This window comes from Meleagris gallopavo, chromosome 2, assembly GCF_000146605.3.
Source record: "Meleagris gallopavo isolate NT-WF06-2002-E0010 breed Aviagen turkey brand Nicholas breeding stock chromosome 2, Turkey_5.1, whole genome shotgun sequence".
NCBI lineage: Eukaryota > Metazoa > Chordata > Aves > Galliformes > Phasianidae > Meleagris > Meleagris gallopavo.
The window spans coordinates 2,177,131-2,198,953 of record NC_015012.2 but is presented as its reverse complement, the minus strand read 5'-3'; positions in this window follow the sequence as shown (position 1 = coordinate 2,198,953).

The following is a 21,823-nucleotide window of genomic DNA, read 5'->3' as shown; positions in this document are numbered from 1 at the left end:
ATTTGAATCAGTCTGAATGGAGAAGTTCTACAGTTTTTTTAAGTTTCATGACTAATGTGGGGGAAAATCTGTTCAAGTGGCATTTGGGCTTAGTATGCCTCTTAGGCATACCAAAATGTGGTTAGTTTATTTTATTTTTTTGAGAGGGTGGAGTGGGGAGATGACTGTGCAGGTGCAGCCCAGACTTCATTGCCTCTGTAGAGCACGGCAGGTTTGACAGAAATGTTGGTTAGACATCATCCCTCAGCTCTACCTCTGCTAGCAGGACCTTTCATCTCACAGGAAGCCCTCCTGAAATCAGCATGAAGAAGTCTTTGCAGATTAAACTTTGAAGTGCATCCCGGCTATTGCTCTGCATCCTACAGACTTGAGTTCATATTTACACTGTGTGCTGGTGGTTTTAATTTCATCCTCACAAAAAAAAAAGAGTCTGATTCAGGAAAGTCTAAAAGGAGTGAAATCGGTAAATAATAATTTTACTAAGTGACAGCACTCATATGAGTGCATTTGCTTTGAAAAAGCAAAAATAGAAGTTTTGAAAAACAGGCAGGTCCTGCAATATCTTGTCTCTGTGAGAAGTTGCAAGAGATTCTTTATCACTGTTTTTTTCTGGAATGATTCCTTAGTCACTTACTTGAACTATTTTTGTGTCTCTTTTTCTTTCTTTCTCCTTCTTAGCTCTGCTTACCCATATCCTGGAGGTATTTGAATTGCTGTGACTTGATGGCTCTTGTATTGCCCTGAATGTGGCAAGATTTGTGACTTTTCTAATAAGCTGTGACAGCATGTTCCACATCTATGGCCCTTCTGCCAAAAAATCTTGATTTCCTATTCTTCACAAGCACCACTGTTGTTCCTTTAAGATGTTATTATTACTCATGATACAATTTGCATTGTTGGAAACCCAGGCATTAAAAAATCATGAGGTAAGGCTGCAAATCACCTGACTTACTTTTTTTTTTAATTGAATAGATTTCTGATCTTCTTTTTTTTCTCTTGCCTTCTTTTTTCTAACCTTCTGAAATACACACTCAGGCCATAGTTTCATTTCTTTTCTATGTAACCAGGAATGCTGAATGTTTTCTTTTTTTATTTGTTTGTTTTGCTTCATTTTCAAAGGAAAGTTATTTCCTTACAACACATTCCAGCAGGGCACTATAGGACAGCGTGGCACTTGCAGAGGAGCGCAGAATCACAGAATGGTTGAGGTGGGAACGAACCACTTTGGGATCATGGTGTCCAACTGTAGGTTGCAGCCATGCAGGGAAAGGTCCTGTGCGGAAAGGACGAGTGCTCTTTGCTGCAGCCTGAGTCTGGTGTGACACCAGACGCTGAGCACCGTGGACTGGGAGTTTGGATCGCTCCTCAGAGCTGCATTTCCAGCAGCAGGCAGCCTGCCACGTTCGGTACAAGCTGGAACTCTTCTCGTGTGAAGAAGTTTCCAGTGACATGAAGTCATACCACCAGAATTAAAAAATTGTCCTTGCCAGAGATGGAGGGGTTCGGTTTGGCTCTGCTGAGATAGATTTCTAACTATGTTTTAATTAGCTGAGTGCATGTTTTCATTTATCGTATTGTGCCAAGTACATCTGGTATTAGAGAACTGAAGAACACGATGCGAGTTTGCACTTAGGTTAAAAACGACGAAACACGGATTAGGTGAAATAACCATAACGTGTTAATATTTGTGTGATATTATGCAGGTTATGGAAGTTGGGTTAATCTGAAACAGCACTTCATAGAATTGCGAGTGCTGTCTGACTCCTTCACACGGCGGATGGGAAATCGACAAAGGCCTTGTCTGGAAACCCAGGAAATCTGCATTACAATATAACGCTTCCTGCTGAGAGAGGTCCTCTAAAGCAGGGGGAAAAATACTCTGTGCTTCAATGCCACTCCCTGTTATTTGCATGGGAATGCCATTCTTTTTCTGTGCTGTCAGGAATGAAGAATAAGGGGGCATTTTTACTTCTGTCCGTGAACGCAGCATTTGTAGAATATTTGGGCCATTTTAGGGGAGCCGACTGGGTTCCTCATCAGTGAAGGTGGCAGGATGCTGGCTTTAGCTGCAGCAGGATTGATGCGGTGGGGACAAGGGGCCATTTCAGTGCACGGTGCTGGTTAAAATAATTCTGGACGGGGCACGTCTGTTGGCACTCGCGGCCCTGGGTTGAGGTGCTCCACGAATGGCCCATCTCAGAAAACAAACCAAGAAGGCATTTAATACACGCATTTTTAATTTCGCCGCCCCTCTGTCTACAGCAACACCTGCCCTTCTATGTCACAGCCCAAATAGAAAGCTTGGATTGACCTTTGTACCTGAGCCACTTTCACCTTTTGGCAAAGGTGTTCCCAGTCACAGATTGCACTGTTAAACTCCTTTGCTTTCCTGAGTTTATTTCTTTACTTATTTTTACATAGCCCTATCCTCCCAGGTGAGAAAAGGCTGACGTAGTTGTGTTTCTTCCCTCAAATATATGGAGCCCAGCTGCTGTTTTATTTGTCTTCAGAAAAAATACCGGAAGCCACGTCGTCAGATTTCCCTTATCCCCTGTGACCAAGTTGTTCGTGCGAATTTACATTAAAAATTTTGCTTTTTCTCATTTTGAAGATGCAGTTCCGACCTTTGAAATAGGGCAATTTCTGTAACTCAGCGGTACGAGTCTGACTTCAGAATTCCTCACGTTGTGGCTAAGAATGAAGCTTGTGATTGCCCTAGTTAGGCGGACACTGAGTATGTTTATATATAAATGGATTCATTGCTATTCATGTTTTCAGATTCTTGAACGCTTTTAAAAGATGTTCCGCAATATTCCTTTGAAGAAATAGCACTCTCAATAAAAGTGTTGAAGCTATAAATGGAGATAATCTTCCACAATTCTTGTTTGAAAAGCACAGAGAAAAGAACGCTGTGTAAATGCAAGCGTGCCTCAGACTTCTGGATTGCTTCACAGCTCGGAAACCTTTACCTCTGTAGTGCAGCAGCAGTGATTTGAAGGGTATTTTAATTTTTGGCATGCACATCATCACACCAAGTGACGATAAAGAAGATTTAGTTCTTGGCTATTATATTCTAAGCAGGCTACCAGTATGTCTTTGTAAATCGGGTGTGTTTTTAGTTGTCTCCCTGCCAGCACATATTCTAAACATGTATTATGTTTAACTGACATTTGTAAATCTCTTTTTTTTCCCTCATATTGTGCTCTAGAATATACTTCTCTAATTTTTCTTTAATGTGGTTTTCATTAAATGAGACTGGAAACATTTTTTTACAACCTCGTGCTTGTCATGTGGCCAGCAATACAATAAATAATAGTATTTTAAAATATATTTATTGAATGTGGCATAGGGTAACTTACCCCCTGAGTTTCTTAGTAGGAAATTAAACTATTGGGAATTAAGTAATAGAAGCCATGAATTCTTCCCCATAAAAAAAAAAAAAAACAAACAAATAAATGAAAAAACAAAAACCCACCATCAACAAAACCAACTTAAATATGGTAACTAGATTGCATTTACAAATGCAAACCAGTTTTATTTAATTAAAAATACATAGATACAAACTTCAAACTTTGGAGCACTAAATGGTCGTGGATTTGCACATAGACAGCATGTGGCTCTCTGGGGCATTTACAGAGCTACGTTTCTCAAATTATTCCATCAATTTATTTCAAAACTATTAGAAAACTGAGCAAAAGTGTATGTACATGCATATATTTATACATGGATGCATGGTGCAGACAGTGTGTTTATAAGCAAACTTCTATGTAATATGCATATGTGGTACTGAATTTTTTTCATAAATATTCAGATTATAATCCGAAATATACACAGTACACATGCATTATGCAAATATCTGTGTATTCTATGTCAGATAGATAGAAGTGTGACCACTGTGAAACAGAAAGCATATGGCATCTCAGTTCTGCTTAATATTGTCAGGCTCAGGAGTTAATTTAGGACACTTGATATGAATGCTCTTTTTTTTTTTTTGCTTACGGTGTGTCACATTTTGGATGATGCATAACCACATCGGCAGAAAAATACATTTACATGTTTTGGATATGTCAGTGGGAGTTTTGTCAGCTAATAAAGATTGTATATTTTGGCCCTAACTCTGTTAAAAATAAATTACTTTTCTTTTTTTTGTCTAATGTAAAATTAAAATGAATAAACATCATAAAGCTCAAACCTATCCTAGTGGCTGTTTGAAAATTCCAGAGATGTGGCACTAGGGAGCAACCATCATTCCAGTGCAAAATGTGCCGAGCTATTTTCAATGGAAAATGAAGAGCAGAAATAGGAGACTGAAATAACAATAGGCTGATTGCTTTCTTCTTCTTTTCTTTTTCTTTTTTCTTTTCTCCTTTTTTTGTTTTGTTTTGTTTTGTTTTGTTTAACATTGCATTAAAGAGAACAACTGAGTTTCTGCATTTTTCCTATTTTCTTGTCATGGACATATTAGCATTACATGATGCATACTAATTATAAAGTTGGCTGTAACAAGAGTTCCTCTTGTGAATCCATTTAAGAACTGATTGTTTACTATCTTTTTCTGTAAGTATAAAATTTTAATTATGCCACTGACAGGAACTGTGCGTGATACAGTGCTCTACATTTATCACTGGGAGAGGGCCAGTTGCAGAGCTGTTTGACTTTGGAGAAATCCTGATGCGCTTGCAATGTTGAGCAGCAGGTGCCACATTATTATGTACAGAAAAGCAATTAGGAAGCATATTGGATGAATGGGGAGTGCATTAATATTAGCAAGTACATTTGTCAGTGGTTTTGATGCGAGTCTTTTTCTTTTCTTTATGCAACATTAAGATTGTGGCTCTCATAAATTCTCCCCTTAAATTGCCATCTGTTCCCTTGTCATGCAGTAGTGAGGTAGAGAAAAGTTTTCTTGACAAAATGAAAAGAATTTCTTTTATTTAAAGTAGAAGCAAAGAAGCCTAGACAAAGTCGGAGAATTGTAGGTTATGCAGTAGAGATTTGTATGTGTTAAGTAATTACTGTTGAATGTAACATTAACTATGGAACAGTCAGGGTTTTTTTATGCCCCTTCTACATCTCAGTTTTTTTTATGATTTCACGTGCTTTTAGAATATGGCATGGAACAGTTTTAACCCAATAGTACAAAAGTTAGGATGGCCCCAACGGGATCCCTGTGTTGCAGAGCTTCAGTGGGGATCAGCACGTCCTGTTGAGTTGCATCCCCTGTGGGCTCTGCTGCCTGCACCTCAGATTGCTGCAGGCTTGGACTGAGCATCAGCCCCCAGAACTGAACCCAAAGGAAGCATACCACTCACAGTACTCAGCCCCATGCCATGCAGGAGTTTTGACACCAGCTGGTGAACATGCAGTGGGAATTTTATCTGAGAGGTCTATGGGGCAGACAGTCAGGTGGCAATGATCCTGTTCTGTCATCCTCAGTGCCAGAGGGACAATGTCAGAGCTGTGACCAGGCTGGGAAGCAGTGGTGGCCAAGTGAGCTGCTCACAGTCTGAAGCCATTCAACTGTGTATCAAACACTTTGTTTTAGAGAGGGTTTTGTTTTATGGCAGTTTGAAGACTTCTTAATTCTTCTGGCAAGGATATTTGTCTGAGGGGAAGACTGGCATGTGTCTTTGAGAAAGTAGCTACCTTAACAGAATGATTGGAAAACAAAAGCAGTAACAGGCAGAAAACAAAATTTTAAAATGCTGGCACAACGAAAGTACAAATGTTTTTATGGATTCATGTATTTCAGGGTTGCTTTTTTTCCTGGGAAAACAATGGAGGAGAGAATTAACAGATACCACTCTACTATGTATGTGTCCTTTCTTTAGTCCCTCAGTAGGATGGTGGTGATTGCAGGTTGATCTGTGGCTGGATTTGCTCCTGGTCCAGGCTGGACAAGATCAGTACAAAGACATTATCTCTCGTGAACCAGTGTTTTCATATGCAGTTCTATTTTCTGTGTGGGAGTGCATATGTTTGCACTTATGAAGAATGAGAGTGGTTCTGGCTGTTTGGGCTACCCACTCTTTTTCTATGCCAGCCAGCATTCATAAGTATTAATGTCCTAAAGTATGTTCCCCCCAAAAAAGTTAAAGAAGTGCAGTGGCAGTTCTGGCAGACAGCTTGAGTCAACCAGTCCTACTTCTGAGACGTATCAGTAGTGGAACTTAACATCTTTTCCTCCTTCTTCTTTGCTCGTCTCACTGTTGAGTAAACTCTTCAAAGGCCAAGACAACCTGCTTTAGAAATGCTAGGAAGAGAAGAATGAGCAGCGTGAGCTACAATGAGCAGCAGCAGCTCCAGTGGAGCAATGTGGCCAGGCGGTGACATTCTGTGGGAGTAGCCCCAACTCTTTGGCTGGTCCTTAACTATTTCTGTTCTCACCTTGGCTAATCATGAAAGAAACAGGCTATTCTTCCTGGTAATTTCTGTTCCTCCCATCCCCAGCTACTGGGGGTCATTGCCAGAGAGATCCCTTTCCTGGAATGCTTTGTTTCTCAATGAAACAAGTCTGGATCAATTTGTGCCATTGCTTCAGGCTGTTTTTTATCTCTATCTTTGGTCACAATTAGCCTACCTCACAGGTTGTTTTTCCAACACGTCCTCAATCAGTACCTAATCTTAACACACCATAAGGCTATTCGCTCCCCGTCTGTTCCAATTTTTTTTCAACAGCATCTTTTTCTCACCCTCTGGTGTATTGTTTCTGTCTTCTGTCAATACACGGCAACAATTCTTACTCCTTCTGTACGCGTTCCTGCTGCTCTCGATATCGTTGCTAATATCTGATTGTTGTCTTCTCGTGCAGTTGCTTTTTCTCTCTCATTTCATAGGAGATCCCCACCCATCCTGATCTTCTCGCACTGCGATCAAACCTCCCGTACTCCTTTCTGTATCTTCCTTGCACCTAGCGAACTGCAGCCCCTTCGGTTCAGATACAGCTCATCATACATGAGCAGATTGCATCTGTTCAAAAAAGAGCCCCAATCCACACAGTGTTCATTTAAACAGCATTGATAGTAGTGAATTCATTTGAGATTCATATGGATGTCATATACTGTGAGTTACAGCGTAAGCATCAGTTAATGGACACTCGCAGTAAAGTGTTCCCTATCAAATAATACATCACTGAGCTACATGAAGTGGTTTATGTATTTTTTTTCTTCTTCTGTGATTTCATGAAAGCTAAGGAAGGTATCTAACAGTATGATTGCCTGGCCTTGTAGGATATTTCTTTAGCAACCAGCATTGCTTAATGTTTTATTGATGTATTTTTAAATAATTTATCTTTAAACCTTTGTTTAATGGATGTATTTTTATTCGGAATTTAATACCAGAGAAGGTAGGTCTGACAGTTCATATTTGCACTCAGATAATATTTCTCCTGCAAACTTTTTTCACTCTCAGCTAAACAACAATTTTGTATTTTTTATCTCTGTTTTTAATGTCTGTCGTTTCAACGGGCTTGCACTGATATTTAACAGAAGTATTAGGCAGTGTGAATGATGATTTATTCAGATTTCAATTTCTACCAAATCTGACAAATATTAAAAATAAACAATAGCTCCTCAAGACGCTATCATTAAGATCCTGAACATCTCCTGTAAAAGACTTTAATGTAAAAAGTGGAATATCCTGGAGCGTCGGCTTACACGGGGAAGGTGAGACACAATGCACCAAGATCTTCCAGAGGAAATCTCCTCCTTAGCGATAGAATCCTCAGAATGTTTTCCACCTTGAGAAATGCACGACAAATAGAGAAATGTATTGTGTATTTACTTGCATTTCTGAGATTCTTGTGCTTTGCCAGTGTTTCTGCCTGCTTTCTGTGTGTTTAGCCTTCTGGTTGTTTCAGGCAGTATTTTAAATACAAGTAAGAAGTATGAAACCGAGCTGTGTTTCAGGCACAGCTCACTACAAAAATAGGGAAATACACTGTTTTCATCCCCAAATTTTAAAAAACTTCAACAAATGTAAAGTGTTCTGTCCAGCTTGTATTTTCGCCATATTTTATTCAGTGGTATAAAAATAGTGTAGACATTCACCACGTCGTCTATTGTACAACTTGGCTATATTTGAACTAAAGCCCCACCATCTTAAGACAACACTTTGATGTGGGTGTTTCTTCAGGTCTTAAAGGCTCACATTGCACCATCAAAGCAACATGTGAACTTTGGGGTATTTACCTTGCTTAATGAGAAATGTTTTCCACGTTTTTTCACTGTGACATTTTTCTACCGCACAATGTTTCTGTGTGTTCTTTTTCTATTTAAAATTTAAAGAGCTACATTTGGGAGAGGAACAATGTAGGTAAAAGAGACCCCTGGAGTGTGTCTGATGTGATAGTTCTCTTCTGTGGCACCATTTTTCCTCCTGCTGTGGGAGAGCTAAATGATAGTGCCTTATACCTTACTGAATAAAGCCTAACACTGTTTCCAGCTGTGAACATGTGATCGGTTTTTGTGTTTGATTTTTGCACACAAGTATACTACTGCAAGCATACCCACACACTCCTATGCAAACACTCCATGTGGGAATTATTGTTGACTCAGTCATTAATCTACCCGTAATTAATCACGTTAAGTATTAAGGTGCCTTTCTGTGCGGAGAGGTACAGCAGGCTTTTCTGTTCTACCTTTAGTGCAGAACTGCTATGCCACCAATTTACTTTCGGGCTAAGGATGTTGAAAGATGCGTTGAGATACCTTGTTATATGAAAACTGGGCAGAACACCATTGTCTGATCCCGAAGCTCTCAGAGGATTACTCGGTAATCCTATTGATATTGTTGGGAATAAGGGCTATGAGACGTAGCCCCTAATTGTTACACGTGTGCCGAGAGTAACGTAACATTTGTTTTGGTCTTGCACCGGTGTTCATTTAAAAAAAAAAATGCAGTTTATCTTTTCAGTACTGCTCATAAACAGCGTTTGTTATCTGGACGAAGCACGACTTTTATTTCAATGCTGTTATGGTGACCAGGACTGTATTTCTAACAGGACCAGAAGGTTAAACAAATTAAAATCACGCCTTTTATTTTAAGCACTAGACAGGATCCATTGTTGTGAAAGCTGAAGACCTGCACTTGTATTCTTCAAGAGTGTGGCATGTCATGTTGTTTGTTAAACACCCAGAACTCATAATATCCTTCTCTCTGGCTCACTGAACAGCAGAAAAAAATGAGTCCTGGAGGAATACATTCAGAGACAAAGAAGAAAAGTTATTTTATTTTTAGTGATCAGATGGCATAATTGTTGGTTGGCGTTAAGTGGCTCTGAATATGAGGGGAGGGAGGATTAATTTCTGAGTAAATGAGCAACATCTGAAATCACCAGAGGGGCCTGATCCTTTTAGCACCAGCGATGGTGCAGTTGTGCCATGGATTTATTTATTTTTTATTTTAAGAGAAGGGAAGGCTGGAGGCTGTCATGACAGACTTGTGCTCTGCAGAAGGAAGCGGTTTGCTCCCTGCTGGCTCTGCTGGATCTCAGCAAGTGTGGTCCTGGTGCTTTGCAGGACGTTTGCCTGGCTTTATGTTACACACTCATAGGCAGACCCTCCCAAGTTCAGGGAGTGCTAGAAACTGATGGATCCCTTTCAGCAAAAGGTGAGATTGTGCACACTGAAGGACAAGCCAGACTCACACTTCTTATGTTCTGCTTGCTCTCATGTTGGCTGGCCATTTTGGCTGGCATTGGTTTAATATGGTTTTTAGATTTGTTATTCATTTTCCTTTTGTTGCATGATGATGGATGGCTTTGAACTTTGCAGGAATTAGAGGTGGATGGATGTAGGGTTTGCATTTTCCAACTGAAAGAAGTGTTTGCTTTTGTGAGAGAATCCAGATTTGGAAAGATTGTGATGGGAGAAGTAAAATGACCAGTAGATCCACTAAGGCAGCGATAGCAGTGGAGATACAAAGCAGCAACAGTCTGTAGGCTCTTGTCACAGAAGAGCTCGCAGTTCTGCAGTAAGCTCCAGGTGGACCATGCTGGTCCCACATCTGCCTCAGATACCTGCAGGACAGAACGTGCTCCTGGAGAGGCTGGGGCCAAGAATGCATAGCAGAATGTGGCCTGAGCCCTATGAGCCCTGACCTCTCCCAGAAATTACAGTTATGAAGTTTTCTTTCTGCTGCTGTTGGAGAGACATGTCATGCTCTTTGGGTAGGAGAGGAAACAATAGAATAAAAGCAACAAGCAGCGCTGGCAGGAGCGGAACAAGGGCTCTGGGCAGCAGGTGCACTCGGCGAGAGGGTGGAAAGAAAATGCTGTGGCTTTGGCAGCTGCTGTTCAGTATATGCACGATATATAGATGGGGTAGGGCTTGTGACAAACCATTACTGGAGCACAGAGCACAGCAGCATACCAACATGAATGCAGAATGGTTCTCAGACCCACCATTGCCTTTCCCTTTGTATTGACATTCACACCTGTACAAATGAGGACACAGCGGGTGCAACACCAGAATGTAACAGTTGTGTTTTACACCCACTAATTGCTTATGAATATTTCTCTGCAAAGTGCTATGCTATGCCTATGTCAGTCAGGTGAGAGGGGAAGAAAGGATGATCGAGGACACAGTGGTCTAAAGGGCTTTTTATTTTTTCCTTGTCCCTTTATGCGGATTTGCATGCGACTTCAGTGTTTTATTAGTTAGTGAGGCAGTCTTTGTGTTTTTAGCCTAAGCTCAGACATTTGGTAGATTTTGGAGGGCTTCCAGCAGAAAATTAGAACTTCTTGATCTAGATTCAGTCCCTGTTAGCATCAGCATCAAGATCCTACTCTCCTTCTCGCTTCACAGGAACTGGATCACACTCATGACCTGTTTGTAGCTGTCAGCACTGTCCGCCAGACAGAAGCAGCCTTTTTAGCAACAGAACAAAGATGAAGTCTTTCAAGGCTGGCTCTAAAGAAATCAGAAGCAATGGAACTCGAGCAAATGGTGATCTTAGGAATATTTGTATTTCCAATTATAATATGGAATGTTCTGGAAGAAACAAGATGGATGTTGTAGAGATAGCATCGGTCACTGCATAGTCAGATTTACATGTTTCCTCCCTTTTAAGGTAGTATCTAGGTACAATTTAATTCTTTTCTCCTGTGCACTTATTCCAGACTCCTAGGACTACTGAGTTATATGCAGTAACATCATCAAAAACTTATTGTCTTTTAATACTGTTTTAATATTGTTGCTCAGAACAGAATTCCCTTGTGGTGAGCAGCTGGGTTAGGCTAACTTTTGACATGTGGTATCTCATTTTTGGAGTTCCTATACATCACCAATAGGCTTGCATAGAGCTCCTGCCACTCAGCAGGCAGCCTGTTTCTGAGGCACTAAGTGCTGAAGTAAGGGACAGGTTAGATGTGCAGTCACTTTCTTAGATGCATGTAATTAATGGCAGTTAGTAATATCCTATCATCATCCTTGAACATTACACGAACTGTTTTGTGTAGACTTTGTTTTCTGGGGAAACAGAACATATTTGAAATACAGCAGCTTCACTATCTTAAATAAACAAATGAACAAGTCAGGTCTGTCAAGAATCCAGACCATTCATTTATAGCATAGAGAAATGACTGTCTGGCCTGCTCTTGGGGAAAAGGGCTTCACTTTGTGTGTGGTTACTACCAGCTGGCATCTGACTGTTCAGATGAACTCCTGCCTTCTTAAAGGGGTGCTTTAAACAGGCTCCGTTTGGAAGCAGAAATGCATGTGCTGGTTGACAACTGAGGCTTAGAACTTCTATCTTCATAAATAACAGAACTGATGGACAAACTTTTTCTAAAACTTTCAGAAAAACACTGTAGCAATTGCATTCACCATGTAATTGGTGAAATTTCTTCATTAGATTTATACACTGGATTTTTCTCTAATGTAAATTTTGCTACTGTGAAAGCATTGCTTGAAAGATCTAGGAGGACTGCGCTAAGTTAAAACAGCACAAAACAAAGACACCAAAGAAAGTCAAGCTGTTAGAGAAGTGAGGTGTTAAACTTATGTTATCTCGGTATTGCATACTTCCCAGACTGGGGACCTAATGAATCCTCATATCTTTGTATCAATTACATCATTTGCCAAAACAGACTTTGAATGTTCCAAAACACCTTTTACCGATTTAATGTCTGAGTTTATATTTTGATGAAAATCTGTTGACTTGTTGACAGCAACAAATGAAACGAGGAGGAATGCTGGACTTGTCTCCAGAGCAAGCTGGCAAGCCTTATTTATCTGGAATCCATTCTTTGCCATTCTCACAGAGCTGAAAGGTGCAGAATTTCTGTTCTATACAAAGCCAGGAATTCATGTCATCAAGTAATTATTTGACTGTATTCATTAAATGTGTTCTACTATTTGACGACTGGAAGGAAAATTGAAGAATTTTTGTTAGTGTTGTATAAATTTCAACATTTTCAATATTTGATAGTTTGGATGATGGGATTTAAAGCCAGAATCTGTAGATATAAGGTGCTATAGAAATCAATGGATATTGGAGTCAAGGGAATGATGACAACAGCTGAGAATTTGCATTGAGGTCTTCCAACCACTGGGTTGAGGAATCAACTCTGACATAGAACCATAGTTAATGAAAATTGTTACCACCTGTTTTCTGTAGACTGATTGAAATAATTGGCCAGTCATTCTGTCTTTCGGTAGGTACATATCTACCTCATATTGTACATAATTTCCAACTGAAGAAAGGTCAAGAATCAGTTTGGAAAGAAACTAAACTCTTCTTTTACTGGCTAGTTTGTGAATAAAAGAAATTTGCTCCTGAACAGTATGCATTTCACATGAAAGTCCATTTTCTCACAAAGGAGAGGATGTGCCCTTACGGGGTTTTAGAACAGGGTGTATATGGGGCATGGAGCACTGTTGTTGCTGTATAGTACTGATGGGGATTCTGCTGACCTATGCTCATATAAAAACAGGGCGAAAGTTCTTGTAAGAGATCTGAATAGTTGGAGGGGAAGAATCAGATGGTTTGAAATTTCTTTTGCCTACTATTATCGTCATGTTAAAGTAAAGAGGATTGTGAAGGTTATGCAGAATATAACTTGACCTGATTTTCCCCCAAGCAGCCTAAGATGTTATCTTCACTTAACAGGATTTCTTTGAGGGTCTTTAAAATGTGTAGTTATGTAATGTTTGTGTAATTGTAAAAACAAGAGTCCAGTTATGGTCTCTCAGTTGTGGAGCTGGATATAAATGAGAAGAAACATTGAATGCAGAAACAAGAAAAAGAATGACAAGCAGCAGCTGTGGGCTCAATGGACAGTAGATGGTGCCTTCAGAAATTTATCCACTGTGGTCGTTCTGGAGAGCATGGGCTAAACAGACAACCTAGCAAAGATTTCTTGGAAGGATTTACTTCCATTTGAGAAGAAAAATAACAAAGCAGGCTTGGAAGGTATGCTATCTGGCAGGAGGAATGAAGTGAATGTTTGACTTGATTGGGAGGCTGTGAGGTTTCCAAAAAGAAATGAGAATCACCACCTGGTGACAAGAGAAGGTGAGTAGAAGAACGTGTAGAAAGGAGTGGTTTTATGGGAATTTTTTAAAAAGTATGAAAGAGCCCAAGCAGCAAAGGACTGTGCTGTGCCATCAAGATAGGAAAAAGATCATTTAAAAGACAGGTGAACCAACTGTGTGTTGACTCCCAGAAAATGGAAATAACGCTGTTATGCCCGAGACCAGTGAAGTTATTCTACTGAAACTGAAACATCTACAGTGAGCTGGCCAGTAATCCCTGCCATGGGGTGAACAGTCTAGTATGAGAAGCCCAAATGCTGTTTGCTGCTGGGATGTCAAGGTTCTGGCCTTGGTTCCGTGGCTAATAGGGTGGAGGAACCCACAGACCCATGTCCTGGGAGTGGGAGAAATGGGGTAGGGAAAATGTAGGGAGAGGGGCCTAAAAACAAAACAGTAGCAATGAGCTAAGAGAGAAAACTAATTTACTAAATATGATAGCGGAATGTGAGATAACACGTTATAACATAACATAATTGGAATTGAAGCTAATAAAGTAAATAAAATTAGAGTGTCCAAAACTGAAGGCCTTTCTGTAATGATGAAGGCAAGACGACTGGGGAGGGGAACACACACTGCAGAGATGAGCAGAAAGAAGAAGAGCGGTCTTGTGACTCCCAAACAGTTTTATCTTTCCCCATGAACAGAAAATGGCAATGGAACAGTGAAGTCTTCTGGGATCTGTAGTTCATTCTTTCCAGGTACCTGGAACCATTGGCAATTCACAGAACTGGAGCAATACCTCTTAAACTACCAATGCACTACATGATGTTATGATGTGGATTACCAATAACAAAAATCAGAAAATCATGCCAGAGGATCTACAATTTCCAGTATGCCAATGGTCAAAATATCAGTACAAGATCTGGTCAAAATAAAAATCAAAATTGCTTCAAGATATAGTTTGTTAGGTTAAGGTAGTTAATGTTTGAGCTTACCAAGCTCAATAGAATTACATTTCCTAATTTTAATAAAATCACTCTGGAATTTAAACTTTTTGTCCCTAGGAATTGTCCATTTCAAAGACAGCAGGCAGATTGCACTGTCCCAATCCAGAAATCTTTGGGTTTTTTTTTCCAATGCAAACACTGTTTGACATGCAGTATTCATTTTTCTTTACTTCAGGCAGGTCTCCACTCTGTTCCAGGAGTTCTGTGCTTCCTGCTCTTCTTGTGGTCCCTTTTGACTGGGATCAGGTCTGGTTACACTCTCCGCTGAACAATCTCTCAATTTCTGTTCTGACCCTCCTCTTCTCCTGCACTAATTTTACCAGGATCCACTAGTCCCATTGTATGACAAGCTCCCTAACATTTTTCAGCTTTAAATCCTAAATTTGCCACTTTCTTTATCTGTTCACATGCATTCTATAAACCATCACTACCTTCAGAGATGTTACCACTGCTCTAATAATGAATATAATTTTTCTAGTTTGAATGCATGTGTCTCAGTGCAGCCAGCATCTTCAGCTTGTTCTCTTTCTTGATACCAGTCACCTGCATCTTGACATGTATCTGTCAACGTTGTGTGTCAACACTATTGTATTATCCAAACTGAGCAATTCCCAGCCTTGAGTTTCTTCTGTAGCAGCTGCAAAATACTTTGCATATGTTGTAATCTTTCAGTCCTCTTCCAAGATATACTAGCCTGTTCCTGCTACTTGACTATTAACCAGTTTTATCTTTTTCTTAATATAGTAAGTAGTCTTTTCTATGTTTCAGATTCTTCCTTAGTTTTCTAATGGGTGTAATTGATGTAATTAATACCATACATACACTGATGCTGTATTACTGTGATTGACATCACTATGTCTGCATGAAAGATGAAATAGGCTAACAACGTGTGCATGGACTGCATTTTGCTCTGGAATTAATTTGAGTGATGCAGAAACAGGTTTCTTAGACTTGCTAAAAAAGCTGCTATGCACTTGAGCTGGATGAGAAAGACAGAAACACCAGCAGTTCAGTCACCTGTGCTCTTTAAAACTCTTCCTTGTCAAAGGACTTTGTTCTACAGCTTTAGATACTGTTTGTTTGTGCATACTTAAAAGCTTTGCAAGAATTGGAATGTGAATCTATAGGCATCTTCTGTTTGTTTGTGCATACTTAAAAGCTTTGCAGGAATTGGAATGTGAATCTATAGGCATCTTCTTAGTCAAGAAGAAGTGGATGTAGAATGACGAATGTTCACTGAAGCATAGCTGTGAAAAATTTGGCTGTCATTATAATGATCTAGAAAGTGAAACTCGATCAACTGACTACAGATAAAGTAAAATGCTTTGTGCTGCTTCTGGGATAGGTGGTTACAGAGAGAGTAAGTGTATCAGCCAGTGGATTATCCATCTCATTTTGTCTGTGAGAGTAGAAGAGACAACATATACAAACATCAATCTAAAAGTAAGCATAAGAATTCAGTGTGGTGACATTCTTGTAGTTAGAGGTTGTTTTTTTTTTTTTTTTTAATAGTCTTCTTTTTTTTTATTCTTTAACTAAGAAAAATGAGAGCATTAACTAGAGTTTAGGTTCTTCATAAAGCCCCAAATTTATGAAATCCTTTGAGATTATCCTGGGAAATGTTGAATATAGTTGGACCTGCAATAAGGTCACTGAGAGCACAAAACTGAAGTTAATGAGAGCTACGCACTTCAAACACTGATGTCTAGTCTTTCATGTGCTTCCTACACTATTGACACAATGGCATTTCTCTAGCAGTTGCATTCTGCATTGCCACACAAACCATTCCCTTTCCTGGATTTGCCCGTGCTTAGGGCTAACACTGACAGTACAGCAAACAGAGTCTGCAGAATCAGTAATGACCACAGGAGGGCAAGATCTTGATTGTGCTAGGTGACTTACCCCAAATATCACACAGTGGTCTCTGTTTTCTTGGTCATTATTTTCCTATCGAGTCATAATGCACAGCATTGATATTGAGTTGCTGGAAATGGTTTGTAATAGCTGAATTTTCTTTTGTTAGTTGAATCTCAGTATTTCTGGGGTAGAAAAAGGTCCGTAGCACGATGTTAGGACCATCTTTCTTGCAAGTGCCTTCATCTTAAATAGCAAAACAGTGATGTCCAACAGCTGGCAATGCTGATATGCTGCTGGGTCCAGTTGACGGAGCAATATAACAGAAATGGCCCAAAGGGAAATTTCTCATCCAGCCCAGTCTCCCAGAGGCTCAGATTGGGCAGATTGCAGTTGCATTTCTATAACTTTAAGCCAATCAGTGATCCTATTAACAGTAATGGAGCACTTCTTGATTTTACTGATAAAGAGATGTTGTGCTGTGTCGAGCTGAATGTGATGACCCTCTGAGAATTTCTTTTGTAGTACACTGACCCTGTTTAGTCTATCTTTGCTGGAGGAGACTTGATGGGATCACAACCAGAGATGGCGTGGCTTCAAAAAATCCTGTGAAGTTGTTTATAATTTAATGCAAGCAAACTGCAACCGATAATTGTAAAGGACAACTCTTGCTATTCACAAAGAACCCAGAAGTCTTGGGGCAAGAACTTGTTGTCTCTCCTAATTCTGATGAATCATGATCTTTCACGTCAGGCAGTGTCATTTGTCAGCAAGTTGTGTCCTTACAGATTGTGCCACGGCAGCTGAAATAATGAAGTGTGATGTTCACGAGTTTGTCCTCAAAACAACAACAAAATGCCTTCAGATTGGGTCACTTCTATCAGTTGAAATTTATTGCAGCTGAAAGAAGCTGGGCAGATGTTAGAACGCTCGTGCTACACACGAGCCAGGAGGTTCCTCTGTTTATTATTTCCCGGCTGCTTGGCACATTCTTGTGACACACAACAAACCCCCATTATGAAGGATTATATGATGAGACAACAAGCATGTGAAAGATAGCAACCAAATGGTGACTCCCAATTACATGAAAAATTACTATAATCACCCCTGCTGTAACACCCGTCTGTTGGCAAAGTGGTTGATCCCCTTGAAAAGCTTTAGAAGACCCACTGTATTAAATAAAAATCTCAGTTCTGTGTGTAATCATAAAAATTAACACTGTCACTTTAAAAAAATCAAATTGGTGTCCTAAAGGGAAACCTACTAAGCTGTGTAAAGTAGCTATTATGAAAATGTTTAGCCTTTTGAATGTATTTCAGACAGCATTTGTGTTGCCAGATTTGTCAGCCAAAAACTCACTAAGCAGATTTGTCAGTAGCTGAGGCCATAATCTGTAAAACAGACATTGGCATAGAGATTAAAGATCAAGAGAATTATATAGTTTTTGTTACCATATGCCAAGATTCTTCTTTTCTTTTTAAAAAAGAAGAAAAAAAAAAGTTTATTTTGTGCAGGCTGTATCTTAAGGGCTGCTGCTCTTTCTATTTTGTTGCCTCAAACAGTGGAAATTCCTGTCAGAAAAGGGAAACTGTTTTTATTCACAGACTTTGGGCTTTGTGTAGCTGTCACCCTTGTGCATTGCTGAGCTTTACATTGTAACCAAAGTTGCGTATCACAGTTCTCCTGATTCACTGCATTGGGGCCCATCTTTTAAAATAACTTTTTTGATGATTTGGATGATGGAATTGAATTCTGTAGGATTCCTGCCCTCTCCAGCAGAGGAGGCTGCTTCCTGAGCTCTAGTCCCATTGCAGGCCAAGCAAAAGCTTCCTGTCTCTGCAGGCAGGCCAAGGCAACCTGGATCTTAACATTAGTTTTTGAAGGACAAGTATCTCCTCACACTGCTGTCTGCTTAGTGGGACACAGTCCCTTTGTGGGCAGGGTTGGCACAGACCTGTGGCATGGTTGGTACTTTGACCTGCATTCCTTTCTGAGGTTTGTACCTGCATGACAGTTTGAGCCTTTGGGGTCTTGTTCTAAAATAATGGGCTGTGTCTGCTGTGTCCATTGGTATGATACTGCTGAGGTATCCCCGGCAAGATAAGTCTCTTTTAGTTTCTCCACTAGGAAATGTTTTATGTTGAGGAGCTTCAAGAAAGCCATATAAAAAAAAAAGGAGAAATGACTTTTGAAAAGTTTAATGAAGGAAATCTTCACTAGAGCTCTTGAGTGGAAACTCCATTGAGTACATAGGTAGGCATTATTGGTGCTAGGGTAGTTGCATTTAAGTTAGCATTGAGATTTTGTCATTGCTTCAAAAGCAAAGACAGGTTGTCTTATGTGGAAGAGAAATAATTTACTTGAATCACAAAACCAGTCTCATTGTGAGTCTGCTTTTAACTCAACATCTCTCCATTCCGACCGTTTGAAAACCAGCTACTGGATTCCAGCTGGAGCTCTTGTAGACAGGCAGTGTCCTGCCTAGTGCTATGTGGAAGAGCTTCTATTGCTTTTTAATTCAAGTTTTTCAGTATTATCTTTATTCTCTGATAGGGTGGAGCTGACAGCAGCAGCACAAGTTCACCATTGCTTTATGTCTTACTGACTCTGCTGTTACTGCATGCTGGGCTTTCTGCTGCCAAGTCCTCTGCTACGGATGTGGCTGTAAAAAGGTGTGTGTGTTTTGGGGGCAGGTTGGCTAGGCTCCTCTGCATGGATCAGGGTAGTAAACTGTGAGAGAGTTTCCACATAGTGTCTCTGGTTGCTTGCTGAGGCTTTTCCTGCACCATGAAGTACTGCTATTTGTGGTTATGAGGTCACAATATTCGTGAATAATTCTGCTTATGTTCATCTTGAACATCCATGCATGCTCCTTGCGTACCGTTATTTCAATGTGCTTTAGAGTAGGCCATGTTGCAATCATGTAGGCCAATGGAAAAAAAAAACACTATACTTTGCAAAAAGTTGCTTTATTTGTTGAATTGAAGTAGATACGACTGTAAAACTGGGCTGAGCTCTGCTAGAAGGCTGATAGACTGCTCAGTGGGTCCAGCTGTCGCTGTGTGGCATGTGGGACGTGTGCTGGATTCCCACTGTAGGACCAGGAGTACGTGTGGCTTTGTAGAGAGCAGGGATGTAGCCTTGCCTTTCCGCTGCTGTAGGATCTTTGCATCCTTTCCCAGCTCATCTCTTTTTTTTTAGAAGGTGGCTGGAAGTGTTTGCAGATGGTGCATTTCTTCTGGTGCTGCAGAAAGTCCTTCTGTTGTGTGCATTCCACCTGCCAAAAAGGTATTTCTAATGTAAGCACACCCCTGTAGGCCTTTCAAAGGGCAGACACCACACTGAGCTTGGGTCCTTTGAATCCCCACTGAAAAGAGTAGGCAGAGTGCATCACAAGTATTAAAATAGTAAGATAGAGGACTTCAAAGTTAGTGTAGTGACTTGTTCCGGAGTATGAAGTGCTGAGTTCTCTTTTAAAAACCTTTAATCAGTACAGCGTTCATCACACAGATGTTAGCAGCAGTGCTAGAGCTCTCTAATTGTAATTTAAGTTATCCCTGCCTAAGGGCTTGCAATTAAATTATTAGACTGTTGCAGTGAGTCTATGGATCCTGGTTGCACCTTGCAAGGGGGTATTTTCTGGTATGATGAGAAACAGTGGTTTCTCCTGGGAAGCAAATGTACCATTATGCACTTATTAGGTCCTTGATTAGATCCACTACTGATTAGCAAACAGACTTTGCAAGAGAAAATATTACAGTAGTTTTTGTTAACTACACAAAAGCATTGTGTGATGAAGATGAAAACAAACTAAACCTAATAGCAGCCACTAACTTTCGTGTTCAATTTAAAACTTGCTCTTTTCAAACTGATTATATTGTTAATCCATAACTTACACTGGGGGAAAAAAAAAAAACAAAAACCAACATACTGGGAATTGTTGCAGCTGCACAGAGATTTCTGAGTATGTGTGTATTAAATCCACATAGCATGCAAACATGTGCTAAGCGCTCCTGCAAGCAATCTATACGTATGTATACATATATACACACATTTATGTGTATATTGATTCTAGAAACACAGGTATATATTTATTCCAAAAGAGGTATGTTTTCATTTCACTGAACTACTTACTGCTTCAGAATTTCATTTCTGTTTATGGCGTGGGTGAGTCTGGAGACTCTTTATCTGTCTCTCATCACTAGGTTCGAAAATATCTAATGATGAAATACAGAAGCATGGTTTATCAGAATGCAGACTTCTATTGAATCAGTTGTTACATTATTACTTTGCATCTTTTACAGTAAGTGCCTGCCTGCGTAATTATTTCAAATTCACCTTTGGGTTTTTAAACTTTTGAAAACAAAGACAGCCGTAGATTGTTTTGCTGAACAGTAAAATGAGGATGGGCGTTCAGTTTGCATTTAAACTCCTGATCAGTAATCTCTTTTTTCCTTTGGCTATTATTATTTGAATTGAGTTCATTTCCCATTCATCTTGACTTCATTAGTAGGTCCAGGAACATTCACCTGCACAGTATTTAGCCTTTGCTTGCTGAGGAAGGTACTGAGAATGTAAGGAGATGTAGTATGTTATAAATTGCCCTATGCTGCTCAGTTCTCACTCCCGGCTCCAAATTCATTCCTTCAGCTCAGTTTCATTCAAATCAGTTAAGTTAAAGGTTAAAGGTTACTTGTTGCCCTCAGACATTTGAGAGAAGAGGAACTTCATCAGGAAATGCATCCTCACAAGCCGTGTGTTAAGTGTAACACTGAAGACACAATGCTTTGCCAAAATCAGGGTCCAATTGTTAGCCTGCCAGAATCATGAGAATTATTCTTTAAGGAATTGAAACTGGAGCAGATTGCAGCAACTCTCTTCTATGGTGCTGGAAAAAGTCCTGCAAAGATATCAACAATTATTACTAATTTTTCAAGCGTTGACAGTGTGCTCAGTATGTTCAGAACATGTGTTGCTGCAGACTGAGCCAAGCACGAGGCCTCTAAGATCACAAAGGAGCTTTTCCTTTCGGATCCCTTGTAGCACTCTGCCCACAGTTCAGTGTGTTGTCTCCCAGCCCTTGAGAGCTGTCTGTGGGTAATGATGTATGTTGGCTTTGCTAAATTCCAGACCCTCTCTCTTCTATCACTGAAAGGAATGCTTCTTAACTAACATTGGGCTTGTTAGTACTGGTAACTGCTCATTCAAACTTCTGTGAAGGGGCATACGCAGCCCATCAGCAATGTGGCAGTACCCACTTGCTTATTATCCTTAATTATACCTGGATTGCACTTTTCGGATGTAGTGGTTATTTGGCACTAATTATTGTTGTTGTTTTCTATGGCATAATTGTTTTTCTCCATCTCCGCTGCAAATAAAGAACCTTTCTATGTCTGAGATCTTATTAATTGTGAGTCACCAAAGAGGGAAGGGGCCTGGATAATGTACTTTGGTTCAGAACCACAGTTTTAGGACACACTGAAGTAT